Source organism: Salmo salar, chromosome 25, assembly GCF_965601325.2.
Source record: "Salmo salar chromosome 25, fSalSal1, whole genome shotgun sequence".
NCBI lineage: Eukaryota > Metazoa > Chordata > Actinopteri > Salmoniformes > Salmonidae > Salmo > Salmo salar.
This window is the reverse complement of record NC_138315.1, coordinates 29,328,439-29,353,132: the sequence shown is the minus strand read 5'-3', so window position 1 is coordinate 29,353,132 and position 24,694 is coordinate 29,328,439. Positions and strand designations below refer to the sequence as shown.

The 24,694-nt window shown below is 43.2% G+C and overlaps 1 protein-coding gene and 1 non-coding gene across 7 annotated transcripts in view; both read left to right on the top strand.

The window, feature by feature from the left end:
* Positions 1-24,694, top strand: part of LOC106586495 (leucine-rich repeat and calponin homology domain-containing protein 1) — a 106,005-nt gene that overhangs the window by 9,533 nt on the left and 71,778 nt on the right. The gene's annotated exons all lie outside the window — the stretch shown is intronic.
* Positions 815-910, top strand: trnat-ugu (transfer RNA threonine (anticodon UGU)). The gene is made up of 2 exons: positions 815-853; positions 874-910. It is a non-coding gene; the product is annotated as a tRNA-Thr (tRNA).

Sequence of the window (24,694 nt, the reverse complement as noted above, 5' to 3'; positions counted from 1 at the left end):
TAGGACAAAAAGGCTTCTCAACAGTTTTTACCCCCAAGCCATAAGACTCCTGAACAGGTAATCAAATGGCTACCTGGACTATTTGCATTGGGTGCCCCTCCCAACCCCTCTTTTACACTGCTGCTACTCTCTGTTTATCATATATGCACATTCACTTTATCTATACTTTCATGTACATACTACCTCAATTGGGCCAACCAACCAGTGCTCCCGCACATTGGCTAACCGGGCTATCTCCATTGTGTCCCGCCACCCACCACCCGCCAACCCCTCTTTTACACTACTGTTACTCTCTGTTCATCATATATGCATAGTCACTTTAACCATATCTACATGTACATACTACCTCAATCAGCCTGACTAACTGGTGTCTGTATGTAGCCTCGCTACTTTTATAGCCTTGCTACTGTATATTGTTTTTCACTGTCCTTTTACTGTTGTTTTTATTTCGTTACTTACCTATTGTTCACCTAATACATTTTTTGCACTATTGGTTAGAGCCTGTAAGTAAGCATTTCACTGTAAGCTGTTGTATTCGGCGTACGTGACAAATAAACTTTTGATTTGATTTGTCAATACAGGATAGCACTGTCTGTGCCACTTCTGCTTTTGCAGTGAGACGGTTATCAAAAGTATACACACGTTCTCTCACACACACATTCTTACTCGGCTAAGGAAAATCCCAAACACAGTTTCATATTTGCTCATCTGCCAAAACCAAAATCTTACTTCTACATGGTACCTACATGTTAGGACCTATGTGCAGACTGACACTGCTATGTAATACTACTGTATGTGGCCTGAATCTGATGTTGGCTCCCTGTGGCTCAGTTGGTAGAGCATGGTGTTTGTAATGCCAGCATGGTGTGTGCAACGCCAGGGTTGTGGGTTCGATTCCCACAGGGGGCCAGTACAAAAAAAAAAGCATTCACTACTGTAAGTCGCTCTGGATAAGAGCGTCTGCTAAATGACTAAAATGTTGGTGCCATTTTAACCCCCTCCCCACTGCCCCTATTTCCCTGTCAGTGGAGCTCAATGACTGAGATTAAGCCGTGGCCCAGGTCAGCTGACACAGCAAGGTGGCCAGGGGATCGCTAGATATTACTAGCAGTGATAATTACCCTACTACTGTCTGACTGGGTTTACACACTGATAACATTACTCCCAGTTACACACACAGACACACACCTGCTGTTATTAATATCCTGGAATGTCACTTCTGACTTTCATCTGCTCTGCACCCTACCTGACGCGCACACTCTCCTACTACTGTGTCCGCTCACTATAGACATCACTCACAGTTAACACAGAGACGAGCCCTGTGCCACACAAACGATGACAGTTCTATTGAGAGAACATTGGAATGGTAGTGTACTATCCTCCTCATAGTGGTCGGTTTGGCCACTCTGTTGTTTATAGATATCAGCTGGGTATATCACCATTGGGAATTTGCACTAGGATGACGGAGGGAACTATATTTGGATTAAAAATATAGTTCATCTCAAATTAGTGGTCGCCATCATTTTTGTTTTTAACTGAGTTATGTACAAAGATGAAGCTCTGTGTTACTGTTTGATGTTATGATGGTCCTAAAGGTGTTTCGCCTTACAAGGTCCTGTGGGTCTAATCAGATTGCTGGTCGGATTAGAAAGAGGAGGAGGACACTCCGGGCAACATTACCATTCTGCCTTCCTGACCTCAGAGCTCAACTCACCCAGACTAGAGCGAGACCTTTTTTGGTTGTCTCCAGAAATAGCCTGATTGATTTCATAATGATTCCCAGGGGAGGTTTTTGAGGAAATGGGAACCAAGCTGAAATGTAAGAAAGGCGTCCATTCGCCACCAGTTGAAGTGTTCTCTGAATGTTGTGGTGACGTTATGTATCTGATTGTAGTATTGTTCTCTGTGGTTATTTATGTTTGAGTGTAATAGTCAGTTCTAGAGATTTTATTGGCCTGTTCTGAGGAATATGTCAGGAAAGGAAACAGCCTCCCATGACAAAGGGCATTTCTGGCATTGTTTCACACCGTTCACTCACATTCTGGAGCTACAGCCTGACTCTCTCTCTTTCTCTCTGTGTGTTGTGATGTGTTAGGGCTCAGACACACCAATAGCGTTTGCTGGCTGAGAGTACTTAGCACCTCGATGAAATTTGCGAACCGAGTGCACAATGATTACATGTAGAATCGCATGAAAAGTCCAGGCAGTCAGACGTCTACAGCAGTTGCTACTTTAGACACCACACGCTGAACGATCGGCACACCAACGAACGCAAATCCACATTCGGTGCGATGTGTGCCAGCCCTTAGCCTGGTTCCTAAAGAGCCTCCTCCCCAGTGCTGTGTGTGTGTGGTGTGTGTGTGTGTGTGTGTGTGATCCTGTATTACGACCCTCCGCTCCAGTCCAGCCCCAGCACTCTTCCTTCACCACTGGGCTGGCTGCCAGGATACACTCTGATGCCCTGTAAACACAGACACCTGCTTTAATTTCTCTGTCCCCTCCCTGGGATGTCCTGTCAGACGTGCACACACGTACGTCTCTCTCCTACAGGAAGCTGTGAATTCTCAGGAATGCAACCAGGGATAGGGTGTTAGGGTGTTGGAGGGTAGAGTTTGTCTCTTCTGTGTACGGACCACACCTGAGAACTGTCATAAACCACAGCTGAGTTAAAAACACACTCACACATCTACTATCCCCCTCTCTCTTCCTGTATCTCTCACACACACATTTACTGCCTATCTCACTAGTGTCTAGCGCTCCTTTTCTCTCTCCAATTTATATCTCCCTTACACACATGTTAAGTTTTAGCATGGGGGGGATAATATGAGTCTTAGACAGACCTCATCACCTCCAGCTAGTAAACTAGCTTCAAAAGTGAATTGTTTATCCTGTAGCCTTAGTATCGCTCACTCACTCACACACACATCCTTATATCACCAGGTCTAGATCTTAGACAGGACACTGTGGGCTAGACACCGTGACGGTAACCGTGGTGATGGGATAAACAGGTTGCGGCGGGTGCTATGGTGGAGTATAGTCGGGGGATAGGAGAATAATGAGCTAATGCATTGTTAATGGAGCTGTTACTGGTCCTGTTCAGAGGAGGTGATGCCCCAGAGACCAGGCCAGAGACGGGCTGGAACAGCAGAAGATTGGGTTTCAGTATAGCAGGGGTCGGCAACAGGTGGCTTACGGGCCAAAACTGTCAGAGTGATTTTATAAAAATTTATTTGGCCCCCCAAAGTTTTCAAAAAAGAAAAGAGTGTAAAATCACCAGTAATTCAGCTAAAACTGAGTTTTATTTAGGACATCTGTTTCCAAGTATTCCCACATATAAAAAAGATGTGATTGTGTCTCAATGTAATCAAGGTATGAAATTATTATTTTCAAATACATTTTTTTTGTTGTGGTCAATTTGCAGTGAAAAAAAACCTCAGGCTGAATCTAGTAGCCTACACCTGCACTACAGTATAACTAGTGAAATAAAGGTTTACTGTGGTGAGATGCAGGGCAGAAACTCCACAGGGCCTAACCTATGGAATGTGGACAGATGCAGTAGTAGTGGAATGGATGGCAATGATAGACTATGTTGCTTTGGCAATTTATTACTGAATTATCACTACTGATTTATTAGGTCAGTAAAGTTAATTGAATCAAAACAATGGAATTTAGATGCCTCTACCCTTTCTCTTGCTTTGTTGGTACAGCTGTATAGATCCTTAATCTTCTGTTACTGTGTTTTAATCAAGTTCATTACCTCAGTGTGTGAGGTGTTTAAAAAAATATTATATATATATATTTTTAAATCTGGAGTGTCACCATGGAGCACGGAATACACACGCTGCTCTAGAAACCATTTGCTGTGACCCAGTGAGTGGCAGACAATCAAGGATTAGGACTAGGGATTATATGGGCTGGTTGTAATCCCTCCCTCCGTCTTTGACATGTCAGTCCCTGGTAACACTGTACTGGTACCATCAGACCTATAGCTCTACAGACACACTTTGACGTTGTCTGTGTGTCTGACTGACTGGGTTTAAGTAAGTGTGTGTGTGTGTGTGTGTGTGTGTGTGTGTGTGTGTGTGTGTGTGTGTGTGTGTGTGTGTGGGGCTGAGGATGGTAATAATGTGTTTTTTTGTAGTTGGTACATTTGGGTGTTTTTTAATGAACTCTCCAGAGAAATGTGTAAACTCTAGAGGTATAGCGGAATAGACGAGGACAGGCAGATGGTATTAACTCCATTAGAGGGTTAATTGCCTCTGGCTGTGATGTTTCGCTGGCAACCCTCGACACTGTATTTTACACACACACAATACCCTCACAAACACACACACACAATACCCTCACAAACACACCACGCCACTACACACTCCTCCCCACTCCTACAAGCACTGACCCGTGTCTTATCAGTCTCTCCCCTGCCTCTGTATCAGTGCCCTGCTCTCTCTATCTATCCTATCCACTGGGCTTTATTGGCATGGGAAACATATGTTAACATTGCCAAAGCAAGTGAAGTAGATAATATACAAAAGTGAAATAAACATTCCCTGCTCTCTGCCGCTGGCTGGGATGTGCTGTAGGGGGATGTGCTGTAGGGGGATGTGCTGTAGGGGGATGTGCTGTAGGGGGATGTGCTGTAGGGGGATGTGCTGTAGCGGGATGTGGTGTAGGGGGATGTACCCTCCTCTGCCTCTTCACCTCCCCTTCACACAGACACAGTGTGACAGGATGGCATGGTGCCCTGCAGAACACACTCATAGGGTGGGTGGGTAGGTCAGTGGGGGAGGAGGGGTGCAATTATGATGCCAGGGGCAGAATCTGGGTTATGTTGGGGAAGGGGTGGTGAGGTTCTAGTATGTGGGGGTGGATGAGAAGGGCTTACATTTTGGAGGATGACATTTTTATTTTTAAAGGAGCTTATGTCTTCACATCATACACCCACCCACAGCCTTGAGCAAGTGCCAAATACTGTCTACAGTCCATTTAGCACTATGAATGTTGGAATAACGTTTAGGGCTTTTTGGAGGCTCAATAACATGTTTGTTGCTTTATAGAACTCTGTTATGGTGAGGGTTCGTAAATGTGCGTGGGGTATTTGAATGGCCTTGCTAAATATCATTGATTCTAGGAAACCACGAGTTATTTTGGTCATCCTGGATATTGTCTCAAGCCAGCAGATGACCCAAAACCATGCTGCAACGCCATAACAACATTGGTAACATTGGTTGTTGGTCAGAGCTGTTCTAATAGAACTCTTCAGGCGTGTTTGGTTGCTAAGAGAGGGAGAGGTTCTTGTCTGGCGGATATGAGCGTCTGTGTTTGTTTCACGCTCCACAGGCTGGGTTCAAAGCTCTGCTCTGTGGATGCATGAGGGTAGCAGCATACCACCCTGCATCCCACTGCTGGCTTGCTTCTGAAGCTAAGCAGGGTTGGTCCTGGTCAGTCCCTGGATGGGAGACCACATGCTGCTGGAAGTGGTGTTGGAGGGCCAGTAGGAAGCACTCTTTCCTCTGCTCCAAAAATAAATATCCCCAATTCCCCAGGGCAGTAATTGGGGACATTGCCCTGTGTAGGGTGCCGTCTTTCAGATGGGACTTTAAACCGGTGTCCTGACTCTCTGTGGTCACTAAAGAGCCCATGGCACTTATCGTAAGAGTAGGGGTGTTAACCCTGGTGTCCTGGCTAAATTCCCATTTTAACCCTCATACCATCACGGTCACCTAATCATCCCCAATTTATAATTGGCTCATTCACCCCCTCTCCTCTCCCCTGTAACTGTTCCCCAAGTCATTGCTGTAAATGACAATGTGTTCTCAGTCAACTTACCTGGTAAAATAAGGGTTAAATAAATTAAAATGTGTACAGCAGATAGGACCTGTATAAAATAGTTATTTTAGCCTGGTAAACACAGTCTAGTTAAATGGTATTGGTTCTGGGGAAGTGGTGCACTCATAAAGATGACAGGAACTGGAGTTTCTACACCATTCCTGATGTGTATCTCTCTCTAGGGGGTTTCTGTGTGTGTCATTAACACCCCTGCCGTATTGGTGTGAGGTGTCACCAGAAATCCCCTTCTAAAGGGTCAGTGACAGTACTGTCTCCCAGTGTTCTCAGATTCACTTGTTCTCTTGAGTCGGGGTAGCAAGGATGGCCTACATTGCAGTAGGGGCAGGGAGGATGGTAGGATGGTGTGATATAAGGTTCGGTGTACGGGGGGGTATGCAGTGCCTCAGCATTTCCCAGCCAGGAAATGGCCTTAGCTGTTGCCCTTCCAAACAATGAGCCAGGCGGGGAGGGACTAGGATGGCTTCCTGCCTCTGTTACAGTACAGACCTGCCTCAGCCTCACAGCCCTCAGATACAAAACATCACACAGACAGCAACACCGTGTACCAGACCAGTACTGACCAGTAGAGAGCAGAGCAGTAAGAGAGAAGCTGTGTGTGTGTGTGTGTGTGTGTGTGTGTGTGTGTGTGTGTGTGTGTGTGTGTGTGTGTTGGAGCCAGGTGAAAATGTGTGATGGGTGTTTTCCCTGCTGCTCTGAGGCTGTCATGTGGCTAAGGTAGCAGCAGCCTCAGCTGGGGCCCAAATGTGGTGAACTCATCATCACTCGGCAGCATCAGTAACTGCATGGAATAGATGGGCAGAGAGGAGGGCAGTAAGCCTGGGCATTAATTTGATAGGTACTTCAGCTACAGATTAAAACATTTAAAACATTGAATTCTACTTCGGCTGTGCTGTTTGCGGTGGGTGTGATTTTAGTTTCTATGTTATATGGAAAAGGTCTACAGACAGATGAGGACAAACTCATGCAATCACAGCTTTAAGGTCCAGTATACAAAGAGAGACACAAGAATAGCTCTGTATCTCGCACGCACACACACAATGGGAGGCTCTCCTCACTACATTCTTTACGTCTATCCTGCTGGTATTACTATCCTGGAATGTCACTTCTGGCCTTCACATCAGCTCTGCACTAGAGGTCGACCGATTTAATGATTTTTCAACGCCGATACTGATTTATTGGGGGACCAAAAAAAGCTGATGCATATTAATTGCCCGATTTTTGTTTTAAAAATGTTTATATATTTGTAATAATGGCTATTGCAACAATACTGAATGAACACTTTTATTTTAACTTAATATAATACATAAAATCTATTTAGTCTCAAATAAATAATGAAACATGTTCAATTTGGTTTAAATAATGCAAAAACACAGTGTTGGAGAAGAAAGTAAAAGTGCAATATGTGCCATGTAAAAAAGCTAACGTTTAAGTTCCTTGCTCAGAACATGAGAACATATGAAAGCTGGTGTTTCCTTTTAACATGAGTCTTCAATATTCCCAGTTAAGAAGTTTTAGGTTGTAGTTATTATAGGAATTATGACACGTCGACTATTTTTCTCTATACCATTTGTATTTCATATACCTTTGACTATTGGATGTTCTTATAGGCACTTTAGTATTGCCAGCTTTATCTTGGGAGTTGATAGGCTTGAAGTCATAAACAGCGCTGTGCTTCAAGCATTGCTAAGAGCTGCTGGCAAATGCAATAAAGTGCTGTTTGAATGAATGCTTACGAGCCTGCTGCTGTCTACCTCCGCTCAGTTAGACTGCTCTATCAAATCATAGACTTAATTATAATATAATAAACACACAGAAATACGTGCCTTTGGTTATTAATATGGTCAAATCTGGAAACTATCATTTCGAAAACAAAACGTTTATTCTTTCAGTGAAATACGGAACCATTCCATATTTTTTTGAACAGGTGGCAACCCTAAGTTTAAATATTACTGTTACATTGCACAACCTTAAACGTTATGTCATAATTATGTACAATTCTGGCAAATTAATTATGGTCTTTGTTAGGAAGTAACACAGTTTGCACTGAGCCAGGCAGCCCAAACTGTTGCAAATACCCTGACTCTGCTTGCACTGAACACAAGAGAAGTGACACAATTTCCCTAGTTAATATTGCCTGCTAACATGCATTTATTCTAACTAAATATGCAGGTTTAAAAGTACAGTATCTCTCAAAAGTTAGTATACCCCTCACATTTTTGTAAATATTTGAGTATATCTTTTCATGTGACAACACTGAAGAAATGACACTTTGCTACAATGTAAAGTAGTGAGTGTACAGCTTGTATAACAGTGTAAATTTGCTGTCCCCTCAAAATAACACAACACACAGCCATTAATTTCTAAACTCCTGGCAACAAAAGTGAATACACCCCTAAGTGAAAATATCCAAATTGGGCCCAATTAGCCATTGTCCCTCCCCGGTGTCATGTGACTCGTTAGTGTTACAGGGTCTCAGGTGTGAATGGGGAGCATGTGTGTTAAATTTGGTGTCATCACTCTCACACTCCCTCATACTGACTGGTCACTGGAAGTTCAACATGGCACCTCATGGCAAAGAACTCTCTGAGGATCTGAAAAAAAGAATTGTTGCTCTGCATAAAGATGGCCTGGGCTATAAGAAGATTGCCAAGACCCTGAAACTGAGCTGCAGCACGGTGGCCAAGACCATACAGCGGTTTAACAGGACAGGTTCCACTCAGAACAGGCCTCGCCATGGTCGACCAAAGAAGTTGAGTGCACGTGCTCAGCGTCATATCCAGAGGTTGTCTTTGGGAAATAGACGTATGAGTGCTGCCAGCATTGCTGCAGAGGTTGAAAGGGTGGGGGGTCAGCCTGTCAGTGCTCAGACCATACGCCGCACACTGCATCAAATTGGTCTGCATGGCTGTCGTCCCAGAAGGAAGCCTCTTCTCAAGCTGATGCACAAGAAAGCCCGCAAACAGTTTGCTGAAGACAAGCAGACTAAGGACATGGATTACTGGAACCATGTCCTGTGGTCTGTCTGATGAGACCAAGAAACTTATTTGGTTCAGATGGTGTCAAGCGTGTGTGGCGGCAACCAGGTGAGGAGTACAAAGACAAGTGTGTCTTGCCTACAGTCCAGCATGGTGGTGGGAGTGTCATGGTCTGGGGCTGCATGAGTGCTGCCGGCACTGGGGAGCTACAGTTCATTGAGGGAACCATGAATGCCAACATGTACTGTGACATACTGAAGCAGAGCATGATCCCCCTCCCTTCGGAGACTGGGCCGCAGGGCAGTATTCCAACATGATAACGACCCCAAACACACCTCCAAGACGACCACTGCCTTGCTAAAGAATCTGAGGGTAAAGGTGTTGGACTGGCCAAGCATGTCTCCAGACCTAAACCCTATTGAGCATCTGTGGGGCATCCTCAAACGGAAGGTGGAGGAGTGTAAGGTCTCTAACATCCACCAGCTCTGTGATGTCGTCATGGAGGAGTGGAAGAGGACTCCAGTGGCAACCTGTGAAGCTCTGGTGAACTCCATGCCCAAGAGGGTTAAGGCAGTGCTGGAAAATGATGGTGGCCACACAAAATATTGACACTTTGGGCTCAATTTGGACATTTTCACTTAGGGGTGTACTCACTTTTGTTGCCAGCGGTTTAGACATTAATGGCTGTGTGTTGTGTTATTTTGAGGGGACAGCAAATTTACACTGTTATACAAAGCTGTACACTCACTACTTTACATTGTAGCAAAGTGTCATTTCTTCAGTGTTGTCACATGAAAAGATATACTCAAATATTGACAAAAATGTGAGGGGTGTACTCACTTTTGTGAGATACTGTATATACTTCTGTGTATTGATTTTAAGAAAGGCATTGATGTTGATGGTTAGGTACATTTGTGCAGCGATTGTGCTTTTTTCGTGAATGCGCTTTTGTTAAATCATCACCCGTTTGGCGAAGTTGAAGTAGGCTGTGATTCGATGATAAATTAACAGGCACTGATATGATTATATGCAACACAGGACAAGCTATTTAACCTAGTAATATCATCAACCATGTGTAGTTAACTAGTGATTATGTGAAGATTGATAGTTTTTTATGAGATAAGTTTAATGCTAGCTAGCAACTTACCTTGGCTCCTTGCAGCCACAAGGTCCTTTTAACGCTGCACTCCCGTAACAGGTGGTCAGCCTGCCACGTAGTTTCCTCGTGGATTGCAATGTAATCGGCGTCCAAAAATGCTGATTACCGATTGTTATGAAAACATGAAATTGCCCCAATTAATCGGTAGACCCCTACTCTGCACCCTACCTGACACACACACGTATTAATAACATTGCAGTAACTTTAGAACCCAATAGGAATCAATGTTTGGGTAAAAACAGCTAAGCCCAGATTCGTGTGTATGTGAGGCTGACCCAGATACTGTAGCCCAGATACACCTCATCCTGGTCTGTAGTAAATCAGCTGTGAGGCTGACCCAGATACTGTAGCCCAGATACACACCCTACTGGTCTGCAGTAAATCAGCTGTGAGGCTGACCCAGATACTGTAGCCCAGATACACACCATCCTGGTCTGTAGTAAATCAGCTGTGAGGCTGACCCAGATACTGTAGCCCAGATACACACCATCCTGGTCTGTAGTAAATCAGCTGTGAGGCTGACCCAGATACTGTAGCCCAGATACACACCCTACTGGTCTGCAGTGAATCAGCTGTGAGGCTGACCCAGATACTGTAGCCCAGATACACACCCTACTGGTCTGCAGTAAATCAGCTGTGAGGCTGACCCAGATACTGTAGCCCAGATACACACCCTACTGGTCTGCAGTAAATCAGCTGTGAGGCTGACCCAGATACTGTAGCCCAGATACACACCCTACTGGTCTGTAGTAAATCAGCTGTGAGGCTGACCCAGATACTGTAGCCCAGATACACACCCTACTGGTCTGTAGTAAATCAGCTGTGAGGCTGACCCAGATACTGTAGCCCAGATACACACCCTACTGGTCTGTAGTAAATCAGCTGTGAGGCTGACCCAGATACTGTAGCCCAGATACACACCCTACTGGTCTGCAGTGAATCAGCTGTGAGGCTGGGTGGCCTGAACTACCCTACCTTTAGGGAGCTGGCCTACGTGATTGTCTCTGATGAAGAGACTGGAGTCACATGTTATTTCTGGTTTCTGCCCTAGTTTACTAAACTGGGATAGAAGCACCAGGACACTATGAGTGGATGACTTAATAGAGCACCACGTGTGATGTGTGTTTAGACGGGTCAGCGCCACCATAGTCCAAGCTGTGTTTACTATTCAATCAAAATCTGCACGGAATTGACATTGTCATACAAATCTCTTATTTATGTCAATGTAGGATTGACGTGAAAGTCTGAGTTCCACATTGATATCTCAAGTTAGGGTTCAGCTCTTATCAATAGGAGCTTTGAGGTGAGCTGAAGACTGAGGTTGTCACATACTGTAACAGAATGTTAATGTGATCTGTGTTGTGGAGTGAAATGCCCAACAGTACGAGAGAGCGTGTTTGTGGGTGTTTAACATTGCTCTGTTACATAACATGGCCATCTCCTAGTGTGCTGCTATTGTAGTGGTACAGAGGGAGTGATTGTGTGAGGGAGAGAGCTACAGTATACTGTTTTTAGAAGAGAGGCAGCAGATGGTCAGTGGCTGGCAATCAGGTCATTCAGAATTCTTGTGGAAGTACGACTCTGGTCATCCGCTATGGGTTACAGCTAGGGTTGCACATTTTGGGGAATATTCGGAGGTGGAAACTTTCCATGGGAAAGTATTGGAATTAACGGGAATATATGGGAATTAATATTAATACCATTTAAATGTAGAGTTTTTTTTCCCCCATTGGATATATTTACCATATCATATGGAGACAGAAACATTAACCTTTTACCTTATCATAAGTAGACATAATTGCAAATGATTAAATCCTTCCAATAGAAAAAAAAAAAAATTGTTACAAATTGAACTTTAATTAAATGAGTTGACTCTTCACATGGGATGATTTCACTGAACAACAAAAGAAAGGGAATATTGAATGATCCCCAATGATCTCCCAAAAACGTTTAACATACATCTGTAAAATGATAGTCTAGAAACTAAAGCTTTGGTTGTCTTCCTCTCAGGCTTCCATGTCTTCTCCCTGGACCTCCTCAATGTCCACCTCTTGAAAATCTGACTCTGAGTACTCCTCTTTACTGTCATTTTCCAACCTTGTTGAGGATGGCTCGTTGTCAGGCTCAAAAAGCCTCAAATTTGCCCAGATGGCCACCAATTTTTCAACCCTTGTATTGGTCAGCCTGTTGCGTGTTTTGGTGTGTGTGTTCCCAAACAAGGACCAGTTGCACTCTGAGGCAGCTGATGTTGGTGGGATTTGGAGGATGATGGAGGCAACCGGGGAAGAGTCTCAGATCCACAAAGTCCCTTCCACCAGATGGCTGATGAGATATGTTGGCACGACTGCCATATTGCATCTCCATCCCAAAGCCCTTATTTGGAAGTGTACTTTGCCAGACTGTCAAGAACCTTGCCCTCATCCAGGCCAAGGTGGCGAGATATGGTAGTGATGACATCATAAGGCCTTGTTGAGCTCTGCACCAGACAGGATGCTCTTGCCAGCATACTTGGGGTTCAACATGTACGCTGCGGCATGTATGGGCTTCAGGCAGAAGTCTTCACGCTTTTTGATGCATTTCAGAACTGCAGTTTCCTCTGCTTGGAGCAACAGTGAAGTGGGCAGGGCAGTATGGATTTCTTCTCTTACATCTGCAAGCAGAGTCTGAACATCAGACAGAATGGCATTGTCTCCTTCAATCCGTGCAATGGCTACTGCTATAGGTTATAGAGTTACCACTCTCTCCCAAAAATACATCATCCAGGATGATCCTCTTGATGAGGCTGTCCATATCGGCAGACTGTGTTATGGCCATTTCTTGGAGAGACTCCTTCCCCTCCAGGAGACTGTCAAACATGATGACAACGAACATTCGACCACCCATCAGAGATGATTGAAATACAGTCTGCTTTCTCTATGATTTGCTTGACCTTCACTTGACCTCTGTTGAAATCGGCATCCAGCAAATTAGTAAATAAAGCATGTCTGGTTGGAGTGGTGTATGCTGGGCGTAGAACATTCAGAAATCTCTTCCAATACACATTGCCTGTGAGCATCAGAGGTAAACCAGTTGCATACACAGCTCGAGCAAGACATTCATCAGCATTTCTCTGACTACATTCCTCCATTGAGTCAAAAAAACTTCTGATTCCAGGAGGACCATGAGCTATTGCTATTGATAAGGTGTCTGATTCATCATTTTCACCTCGAATAGAAGTAGAGGGACTTTTGTCAGAGGTTGCTTGTCGTGAGCGCTGAGGGAACTTTATGCACTTGGCCAGATGATTCCGCATCTTTGTTCCATTCTTCACATATGATTTGGCACAGTATTTGCAAATGTACACAGCTTTTCCTTCTACATTAGCTGTAGTAAAATGTCTCCACATCAGATGTGTGGTATTTTCCTGGAAAGATTAGAAAAAAATGAGTAAAAAACACCCAAATACAATTCCATGGACAAAGCAATAGTTGAGCAGTTAGATAAAACATTAATCTTACAAAGGAGTTGTAAGATAAAAATAAAAAAAATGAATGGAAACAGGTGAATTAACACTCCTCAGTTAGCAGGCTCAAGCAATCTAAAACCCACATGGTAGCAAAAACTAACTAGCAGAAATTGTTAACAAGTTAGAAATTATTTAAGCACACTTTGCTGTATGCTACTATTTACTAGTTAACAACAACAATGAATATAAAATATATTCCCCCCCCCCAGTATTGTAATCAAAACTTACCAGAAAGCATGTAGTCCTTGGCTCAGACAGTGTAGTAGTGTGGGTTCAATAGCATATCATTAGTGTGCAAGAGCTTGAGAATCAGCTGCACATGTGATGGAAGAATGCACTGTTCATGCAGAGGGTTGCAATTCCATTGAATTGGGGATATTTTGGTTAAACTATGCCACAAGACCTAAAATTGCTTTATGTGTATCCCACAAAAAAGGTTCACTGTTATAAGCTCACTTTTTTTGATGAATTTAAGCAAAATTCCCGGGCGTAACTTCCCATGGAAAATTTCCGACCCTTTGCAACCCTAGTTATACAGTTGAAGTCGGAAGTTGACATACACCTTAGCCAAATACATTTCAACTCCGTTTTTCACAATTCCTGACGTTTCATCCTAGTAAAAATTCCCTGTCTAACGTCAGTTAGGATCACCAATATATTTTAAGAATGTGAAATGTCAGAATAATAATAGAGAATGATTTCAGCTTTTATTTCTTTAATCACATTACCAGTGGGTCAGAAATGTACATACACTTTGGTAGCATTGCCTTTAAATTGTTTAACTTGGGTCAAACGTTTCTGGTAGCCTTCCACAAGCTTCTCACAATAAGTTGGGTGAATTTTGGCCCATTCCTCCTGACAGAGCTGGTATAACTGAGTCAAGTTTGTAGGCCTCCTTGCTCGCACACCCTTTTTCAGTTCTGCTCACACTTTTTCTATGGAATTGAGGTCAGGGCTTTGTGATGGCCACTCTAATACCTTGACTTTGTTGTCCTTAAGCCATTTTTCCACAACTTTGGAAGTATGCTTGGGGTCATTGTCCATTTGGAAGACCCATTTGTGACCAAGCTTTAACTTCCTGACTGATGTCTTGAGATGTTGCTTCAATATATCCACATAATTTTCCATCCTCATGATGCCATCTATTTTGTGAAGTGCACCAGTCCCTCCTGCAGCAATGCACCCCTACAACATGATGCTGCCACCCTCGTGCTTCACGGTTGGGATGGTGTTCTTCGGCTTGCAAGCCTCCCTCTTTTTCCTCCAAATATAACGATGGTCATTATGGCCAAACAGTTCTATTTTTGTTTCATCAGACTAGAGGACATTTCTCCAAAAAGTACGATCTTTGTCCACATGTGCAGTTGCAAACCGTAGTCTGGCTTTGTTATGGCGGTTTTGGAGCAGTTGCTTCTTCCTTGCTGAGTGGCCTTTCAGGTTACGTTGACTATAGGACTCGTTTTACTGTGGATATAGATACTTTTGTACCCGTTTCCTCCAGCATCTTCATAAGGTCCTTTGCTGTTGTTCTGGGATTGATTTGTACTTTTCGCACCAAAGTACGTTCATCTCTAGGAGACAGAACGTCTCTCCTTCCTGAGCGGTATGACGGCTGCGTGGTCCCATGGGGTTTATGCTTGCGTACTATTGTTTGTACAGATGAAAGTGGTACCTTCAGGCATTTGGAAATTGCTCCCAAGGATGAACCAGACTTGTGGAGGTCTACAATTTTTTTTTCTGATGTCTTGGCTGATTTCTTTTGATTTTCCAATGATGTCAAGCAAAGAGGCACTGAGTTTGAAGGTAGGCCTTGAAATACATCCACAGGTACACCTCCAATTCACTCAAATGATGTCAATTAGCCTATCAGAAGCTTCTAAAGCCATGACATCATTTTCTGGAATTTTCCAAGCTGTTTAAAGGCACAGTCAACTTAGTGTATGTAAACTTCTGACCTACTGGAATTGCGATACAGTGAATTATAAGTGAAATAGTCTGTCTGTAAACAGTTGTAGGAAAAATGATTTCTTGTCATGCACAAAGTAGATGTCCTTACTGACTTGCCAAAACTATAGTTTATTAACAAGAAATTTGTGGAGTGGTTGAAAATCGAGTTTTAATGACTCCAACCTAAGTGTATGTAAACTTCCGACTTCAGCTTTAGCTACTGGAAGTCCATTCCTCTGGTCATCCACTATGGGTTACAGCTACAGGGAGTACACTCACTCACTCACTCACTCACTCACTCACTCACTCACTCACTCACTCACACGTATGGTCGGTCACACATGCATACTTTCTTTCATGGGTGGTTCTTTATGCTAACATTAGCAGGTCCACCCATACAGTTCAACTAATGTACACAGAGTTTACATTGCTCTCTCTCTATGAGCTGTCACACACCATCAATCTTCTTTACTCCTATAGGCCTTCATGTAGAAATATATACACCTTCACATCATGCATGTGTTCAGACTAATGTATGGTCACATCCATTCTTACGTAAACAGTGAAGACCATCACTAGCAGTAGACATCCTGTGTTGGAACTGACATCACAACAATCATACCATCTTACCACTTTCTAGCAGCTCCGATCTCTCACCTCTTTGAAGTGTGTACTACAAAGTGAGCTAGTGGTGAGGTAATGGTCTGTCCCTCCTTCCCCTCACCCTGTGCAGTACAGTTCACTGACTGAACCCTATCCCACATCCTGCTGCTGGCCCACTCCAGCCTCATACCGGCCTGTTATTGTCCTAGGCAGGCAGTCATTCTGCTGCTGGACCACTCCAGCCTCATACTGGCCTGGTATTGTCCCAGGCAGGTGGTCATTCTGCTGCTGGACCACTCCAGCCTCATACTGGCCTGGTATTGTCCCAGGCAGGTGGTCATTCTGCTGCTGGACCACTCCAGCCTCATACTGGCCTGGTATTGTCCTAGGCAGGCGGTTATTCTGCTGCTGGACCACTCCAGCCTCATACTGGCCTGTTATTGTCCCAGGCAGGTGGTCATTCTGCTGCTGGACCACTCCAGCCTCATACCGGCCTGTTATTGTCCCAGGCAGGTGGTCATTCTGCTGCTGGAACACTCCAGCCTCATACCGGCCTGGTATTGTCCCAGGCAGGTGGTCATTCTGCTGCTGGACCACTCCAGCCTCATACCGGCCTGTTATTGTCCCAGGCAGGTGGTCATTCTGCTGCTGGACCACTCCAGCCTCATACCGGCCTGTTATTGTCCCAGGCAGGTGGTCATTCTGCTGCTGGAACACTCCAGCCTCATACCGGCCTGGTATTGTCCCAGGCAGGTGGTCATTCTGCTGCTGGACCACTCCAGCCTCATACCGGCCTGGTATTGTCCCAGGCAGGTGGTCATTCTGCTGCTGGCCCACTCCAGCCTCATACTGGCCTGGTATTGTCCCAGGCAGGTGGTCATTCTGCTGCTGGACCACTCCAGCCTCATACTGGCCTGGTATTGTCCCAGGCAGGTGGTCATTCTGCTGCTGGCCCACTCCAGCCTCATACCGGCCTGTTATTGTCCCATGCAGGTGGTCATTCTGCTGCTGTCAGTAAAAGTAGCTTGGTGTAAAATGAAATGCGGTTGCTCTGTCGGTTGGCTGGCTGCTTTTTGCCACAGAACCTGTGGAGCGTTCATTTAGGATCACATAATACAGCAGCAAGCCTTTTAAGCCATCTTCACTTCTTCACATATACAGTGCCTTGCAAAAGTATTCATCCCCCTTGGCGTTTTTCCTATTTTGTTGCATTACAACCTGCAATGTAAATAGGATTTTATTTGGATGCCATGTAATGGACATACCCAAAATAGTCCAAATTGGTCGAGTGAAATGAAAAGAATAACTAAAAAATAAAGCAAGGGGCACCACCAAGCATGCGGCACCATGAAGACCAAGGAGCTCTCCAAACAGGTCAGGGACAAAGTTGTGGAGAAGTACAGATCAGGGTTGGGTTATATATTTTTTTTTTATCTGAAACTTTGAACATCCCATGGAGCATCATTAAATACATTATTAAAAAATGGAAAGAATATTGCACCACAACAAACCTGCCAAGAGAGAGTCGCCCACCAAAACTCAATGTCACACTCTGAGAAACCAGTCAGTCAACCCTAGACCCTGGTGTTGTACTTGTATTGACGACGAGATGTTGGTGGGTCCACTGGTTTTGATGTGCGACTGCTAGGGACTGTGGCGCTTGGCTAATGCTTCTTGAACTTAGCTGTTGTACAGTTCAGTGATGCAGACCTCGGTCTGTTTTTCTGGCAGTATTGTGAGAATGAGATGGCTCCCTCAGCCCAACTACATTGTTGTTCATCTGCAGCAGTGTACTGTGTGGCTATACTGGTTCTCAGGATAGGCTTTTTATATCACTGCGGTGTGTGTGCACATGTTTGTGGACCTAAAGTGTGTGTGTGTGTGTGTGTGTGTGTGTGTGTGTGTGTGTGTGTGACACAGACCCTGTCATTAGAGCTAGAGGGATAGGCCTCTTCCTGCAGGGCCTGAGGATGCAGCTGGAACAGAGCAGTTAAACACAACAGCAGTACAGGGAGTTTTAGTTCTCTACTCAGCCATGTGAGTTGGGTCCCATGGGACTGCCCTGTTGGACAACTCATACACATGGTGCATACTATAAACGATAGGTGTATTAGTCTATATCAAAGAAACTGTGTGAACAAATATTATCAGTGAGATGCAGAGATTTGTGTGTGTGTGTGTGTGGGTCTTTTCTATAAGCTAGGATACAAGTGAGGATTTCCTATGCTGTATAACTTGTTACAGCTGTTAAGTCATTGATGATAATCTACCAATTTGTTTCATGTCTTACATTAAGATAAGGTGGATCATAGCTATAAGATCATAGCTATATTCTATACAATTCATGTTTAACCCTTTATCATGGTTGGTGTCTCGATGGATTTGTCCAAAATCTTGTAACATAAAATATTTCGTTTTCTGTCCTTGCATGTATGGCAGTGTAAGTTATCGTTAAATGAGACATTAAACTTAAACCCTGTAAGAATCCTGGATCTAGCTGTTGGACAGTTTTATGTATAGGGATCTCAGAAATGCAGTGTAACTCCGTAACATTTTGTGTCTTATGTTACGGGGTGAAAACTGTTTTCATGGGCACACAAAATCAAATGCTTCTAACTGAAAGAGTCACCTTACCTTGATACTTAACCTAAATCGATACTGTCATTAACATGGTTCTTCAATAATTATGCATAATACTTGTTGGCTGTGCATTTGGTGTCCAGCTGATTAATTACGCCTTGACAGTTTCACACATCATCATCTGATCCTGGAAGGAATTTTCTGAATGACAGTCAAGTGATGAACAGCTGTTGTGATGGGCTTTTGCATCACATAGCGAAGTGCTAGAAAAAGGGTGTTCGCGAGGAATGTCCAGAATATTTTGGTGTCATTCGTTATGCTGGTGAAGACCGTTGTGCCTGTATCCACGTTCGATCTAATATCCCTAGCGAATTGATGTTGATCGTCTGTTGATTTACAGCAGGGTCTCGTTAGATATAACAGAAAAGCATCAAGTAATGTGTATCATGTTTTCAGATGTCTACTGTGTGCAGTTGTGTAGGCTAGACTATTGCGCAACACCCAACACTATTCCTAATAATTATTCTGGATATAGTGACAACAAATTACATAGCCCAGTGGGCTTATTGACAATATGATCTAGTAATGAAATAACATTAAAAAGGAACCTGGTTTTTGGTAACTTTCTCATTATAAAAACAACGATGGTGAGATTAAAATGGTAAGATTCATGCTACCACTAATATTCATGGCTTTATTATGTTTCCCTGCGTCGGCCACATGGGCTACAGAAAAATCATTTACATTTACATTTTAGTCATTTAGCAGACGCTCTTATCCAGAGCGACTTACAGTAGAGTGCATACATTTTATTACGTTTTAAATACTCATCATGCAAACATCCAATCTATTTAGTCAGGCAATGTCCATATTGTTCTCACATATTTTAGAATGTAATAATAATTTGAATATCAATTAGTGATGCACCGATGTGACATTTTAGCCGATACTGATATCCAAAATTTTCCGTGGCAAAAAAAATGATACCGATAAATTTTAGCGGCTTTTTAAGCATTCTAGTACAGTTAAATAGTTAACACACACACATGGAGGCAGCGGTCTAAGGCACGGCATCTCCGTGCAAGAGGCGTCACTACAGTCCCTGGTTCGAATCCAGGCTGTATCACATCCGACCGTGATTGGGAGTCCCATAGGGCGGCGCACAATTGGCCCAGAGTCGTCTGGGTTTGGCCGGGGTAGGCCGTCATTGTAAATAAGAATTTGTTCTTAACTGACTTGCCTAGTTAAATAAAAGTTACACACCACACTGACCAAAAGTTATTTTGTTGGCATTTACGTATGTCCCCATAACCAGTAAAACAGAATCAAAACCTGGTTCTTTCACTTACTTGCTGTGTTGTTCATTTGTTCAGTCGTTTCATTCTCAAACAGGATTCATATGGAACGCCGTTTAGGTCTTTGCTATGGAACGCCGTTTGGGTCTTTGCATGTCAAAAAGAAAACAATGACCAGGAGAACACTATTTGATGTGTCAAATAAGCTTGTTGACCAATCAGGACCTGAATATGACTGCACGTCACATAATTTAATGCGTTCATGAATTTTTTACATTGTGTAATAACTATCATTTGTACTTCATGTCACAACGATTCATTGATACGTATGCTATGGTGCTGGTAAAGTTGTCTCGCGCACCTACAGTGCTGATCATTAAAAAAAAAGCTAGCTAGCTCATGGATGCATATAAAAGTTCCTCCCCAAAAACATAGCAAAGCGACAATCTGTTTCTGTAGCTATAGTTAGCTAGCTAACTGTATAGCTAGGTGTCATCATCTACAATAACCCTAATTTATCAGACAGTTATTATTTGATTTAATGGTGGTCGGACTCATCTATGTGAAGCTAGCCACAATAAGGATTAGCCACAATAGTGGATTTTCTGTTAGCCTTCTCAATAAAAGTGTGGCGTAATTCTACTATTTGTATTCAGTTGCAGCACTGTCAATGACATACTTTTTTTATTTTGAAGGCAAACTGCAAATTCCACTATTGTGCCTAATTCATATTGTGGCAAGCTTCACAACACATAACCAGGTCAGGTCGAGCCTCACTAGCCAGATGAAGCAAACTGGCTGCTTATAACGTTAGCTTTGGGCAACAGGGTTAAGTAGCTGGCTGCGATTTATTTTCATGAACTGAAGTTCAATTTCAATAGGCGAACAACAAGTTAATAACTAACCTAGCTAATACTTACACAGATTCCTAAATCATTGCTAATAATAATGAAAATGACTGCAGTTTCTACTGGTCATTGTTTTCAGGCTGGTTGAATTGGTGCTATCTAGGTACCAAGCTAAAGCTAGCTACCCCAGAAGTTGCGGTCGAACAAATTATGCTTTATTACCAACGCGGTATTGTAAACACATCTTTCGTGGCCGGTGTTTGCTTGTTTGCAGACTTTTTTGTACAGCTTTGACAGTGCTACTGTATCTTCTTTGACACGCAAAGACCCAAATGGCGTACAATAGTATGTATGTTGTGAAGCTAATAGCAGTGACGCTATTACTGTGTAACTCCGGTAGGGCAACATTTTAAAAATAGCGCACTTGGTAGTGTGTACCGGTGCTCGACCAGTCGGCGAAAGCCAACATCGCCCAACATTTACATTTACATTTTAGTCATTTAGCAGACGCTCTTATCCAGAGCGACTTACAGTAGAGTACATACATTTTTTTACATACTGGCCCCCCGTGGGAAACGAACCCACAACCCTGGCATTGCAAGCGCCATGCTCTACCAACTGAGCTACAGTGGGAAGTCTACAGTGGGTAGACGTCCACAAACTTCCCACAATAAGTTGGGTGAATTTTGGCCCCTTCCTACTGACAGAGCTGGTGTAACTGAGTCAGGTGTGAAGGCCTCCTTGCTCGCACATGCTTTTTCAGTTCTTCCCAAAAATGTTCTAAGGGATCGAGGTCAGGGCTTTGTGATGGCCACTCCAATACCTTGACTTTGTTGTCCTTAAGCCATTTTGCCACAACTTTGGAAGTATGCTTGGGGTCAATGTCCATTTGGAAGACCCATTTGAGACAAAGCTTTAACTTCCTGACTGATGTCTTGATGTTGCTTCAATATATCCACATAATTTTCCAGCCTCATGATGCCATCTATTTTGTGAAGTGCACCAGTCCCTCCTGCAGCAAAGCACCCCCACAACATGATGCTGCCACCCCCGTGCTTCTTGGTTGGGATGGTGTTCTTTGGCTTGCAAGCCTCCCCCTTTTTCCTCCAAACATAACGATGGTCATTATGGCCAAACAGTTCTATTTTTGTTTCATCAGACCAGAGGACATTTCCCCAAAAAGTACGATCTTTGTCCCCATGTGCAGTTGCAAACCGTAGTCTGGCTTTTTTATGGCGGTTTTGGAGCAGTGACTTCTTCCTTGCTGAGCGGTCTTTCAGGTTATGTCGATATAAGACTCATTTTACTGTGGATATAGATGCTTTTGTACCCATTTCCTCCAGCATCTTCACAAGGTCCTTTGCTGTTGTTCTGGGATTGATTTGCACTTTTCGCACCAAAGTACGTTCATCTCTAGGAGAGAGAACATGTCTCTTTCCTAAGTGGTATGATGGCTGCGTGGTCCCATGGTGTTTATACTTGCGTACTATTGTTTGTACAGGCATTTGGAAATTGCTCCCAAGGATGAACCAGACTTGTGGAGGTCTACAATTTTTTTTCTGAGGTCTTGGCTGATTTCTTTTGTTTTTCCCACGATGTCAAGCAAAGAGGCACTGAGTTTGAAGGTAGGCCTTGAAATATATCCACAGGTACACCGCCAATTGACTCAAATGATGTCAATTAGCCTATCAGAACTTTATAAAGCCATGACATCATTTTCTGGAGTTTTCCAAGCTGTTTAAAGGCACAGTCAACTTAGTGAATGTAAACTTCTGACCCACTGGAATTGTGATACAGTGAAATACTCTGTCTGTAAACAATTGTTGGAAAAATGACTTGTGTCATGAACAAAGTAGATGTCCTAACCGAATAGCCAAAACTATAGTTTGTTAACAAGAAATGTGTGGAGTGGTTGAAAAACGAGTTTTAATGACTCCAACCTAAATGTATGTAAACTTCTGACTTCAACTGTAGCTAAGTAAGAACAATTCCTTGAATTCCCTTTCTACAATTGAATTGACCCACACAAACTCTAGACCAGATTTGATTAATTTGAACCAAGGCACTCAATAACCATGCACTTTGAAATGTATCAATCAAATTGTCTGTCAGCAACAGTGATACCGACAAGGAATGACATTGACAATGTGATATATAATTCCGAAACACAATTCAGCTCGTGACGCAGTTGATGCTCACGGCCATTTGTTTTCTCTTATTCACTCCCATCCATTCTATTTCCAGCGTAAACACACTCATTCATGCGCATAAAAAAATAAAATTAAACACTACCCGTGTGATTTGGACTTAATCCGTGGTTGGGTTTTCTTCACTAAAAACTTCAGCTATCTTAACCTCTTGAGGATACCGTAGGATAGGGGGCGCCACAGCGCATTTTGAAAAAAAATCGTTCCCATTTTCAACGGCCTACTAATCAAACTCAGAAGATAGGGCATGCATATACTTATTATATATGGATAGAAAACACTCTAAAGTTTCTAAAACTGTTTGAATGGTGTCTGTGAGTATAACAGAACTCATATGGCAGTCAAAACCCCGAGACCGATTGAAACAGGAAGTGTAATTCTGAATTGTGGACTCGACTTCATCACTTTGCCTATTAATCACACCGTGAGCAATGGTTCACTGAGCACTTCCTATTGCTTCCACTAGATGTCGCCAGTCCTTTCACAGTGGTTTGAGCCTTATAGAGTCAAAACTCAGTGAATGACACGAGTTTGAAATTGGTCACAGGGGATGGGCCATCACCATTATGACGCCGGCGGCCATGTCTGCCCCCACCTTTGGATACGGTTTTAAAGGCCATGACATCATCCCCCTCGAATCTTATTGGCTCTCTTGGTGTTAGAGGCCCTGAAGATTTATTTTATACAACGTTTGACATGTTTGAACGAACCTACATGCGCGAGCATTGCATTTATTCTGAACTTCAGAGCTGCGCTTCGAGAGAGCCATAGGACACGCTACCAACATCAGGTTAATGGAACGTGAAGTATGGACTTTTTGACCGAAAATACATCTGTTGTGGACCTGGGATGCTTTCTGATGAAGACAACTAAAGGTAGGCGATTATTGACAATATTATACAAGATGAGATGGTACATTCTATTGCTTCCAAGATGGCGCCGAGCTCTGTATATTAGCTCATTTTCTGAGTATCGCATCTCCTTTTATCGCAAAGTGTGATTACCCAGTAAAGTTAATTTAAAATCTGGTATGACGGGTGTTCTCAAGAGATATTCATCTATAAATGTTAGATTGACAATATACATTTAAAAAATCGTTATAGTATAGTAATTTATTGAAATGTAGCATTGTTTACCGGGACGCTTTTGAGGGGAAATTATGTAGTCAACGTCAGACAGAGATGTAAAATGCTGTTTTTATATATAAATATGACCTTTATTGAACAAAAGAATGCATGCATTGTATAACATGATGTCCTAGGGGTGCCATCTGATGAAGTTTGTAAAAGGTTAGTGCTGCATTTAGCTGTTTTTTGATTATATGTGATGCAAGTGGTTGGTCGGAAAATGGCTATGAAGCTGCTTTTTACGATGGGCTCATCTAATATAATCTAATGATTTGCTTTTCCTGTAAAACCTTTTTGAAATCGGACGACGTGGGTCGATTCAGGAGAGGTGTATCTATAAAAAAAAAATATATATATTATTATTATTTTTTTTTAATTATGATTTTTTTTTAATGCTAATTGGCAATATGATTTTTCGCTGGATTTTGATCCCGCTAACGGGATCAGATGCTGAAGAGGCAACCCAGAAAGTGCATGGTTATTGAGTGCCTTGGTTCGATGTATAGCGGCAACCCAGAAAGGTTTCCCGCCCGGGGGGGGGGGGGGGGGGTGTGACTTTTCCAAAGCTAAACAACCGTATCCCATTCTGCTCCCCCTTCCA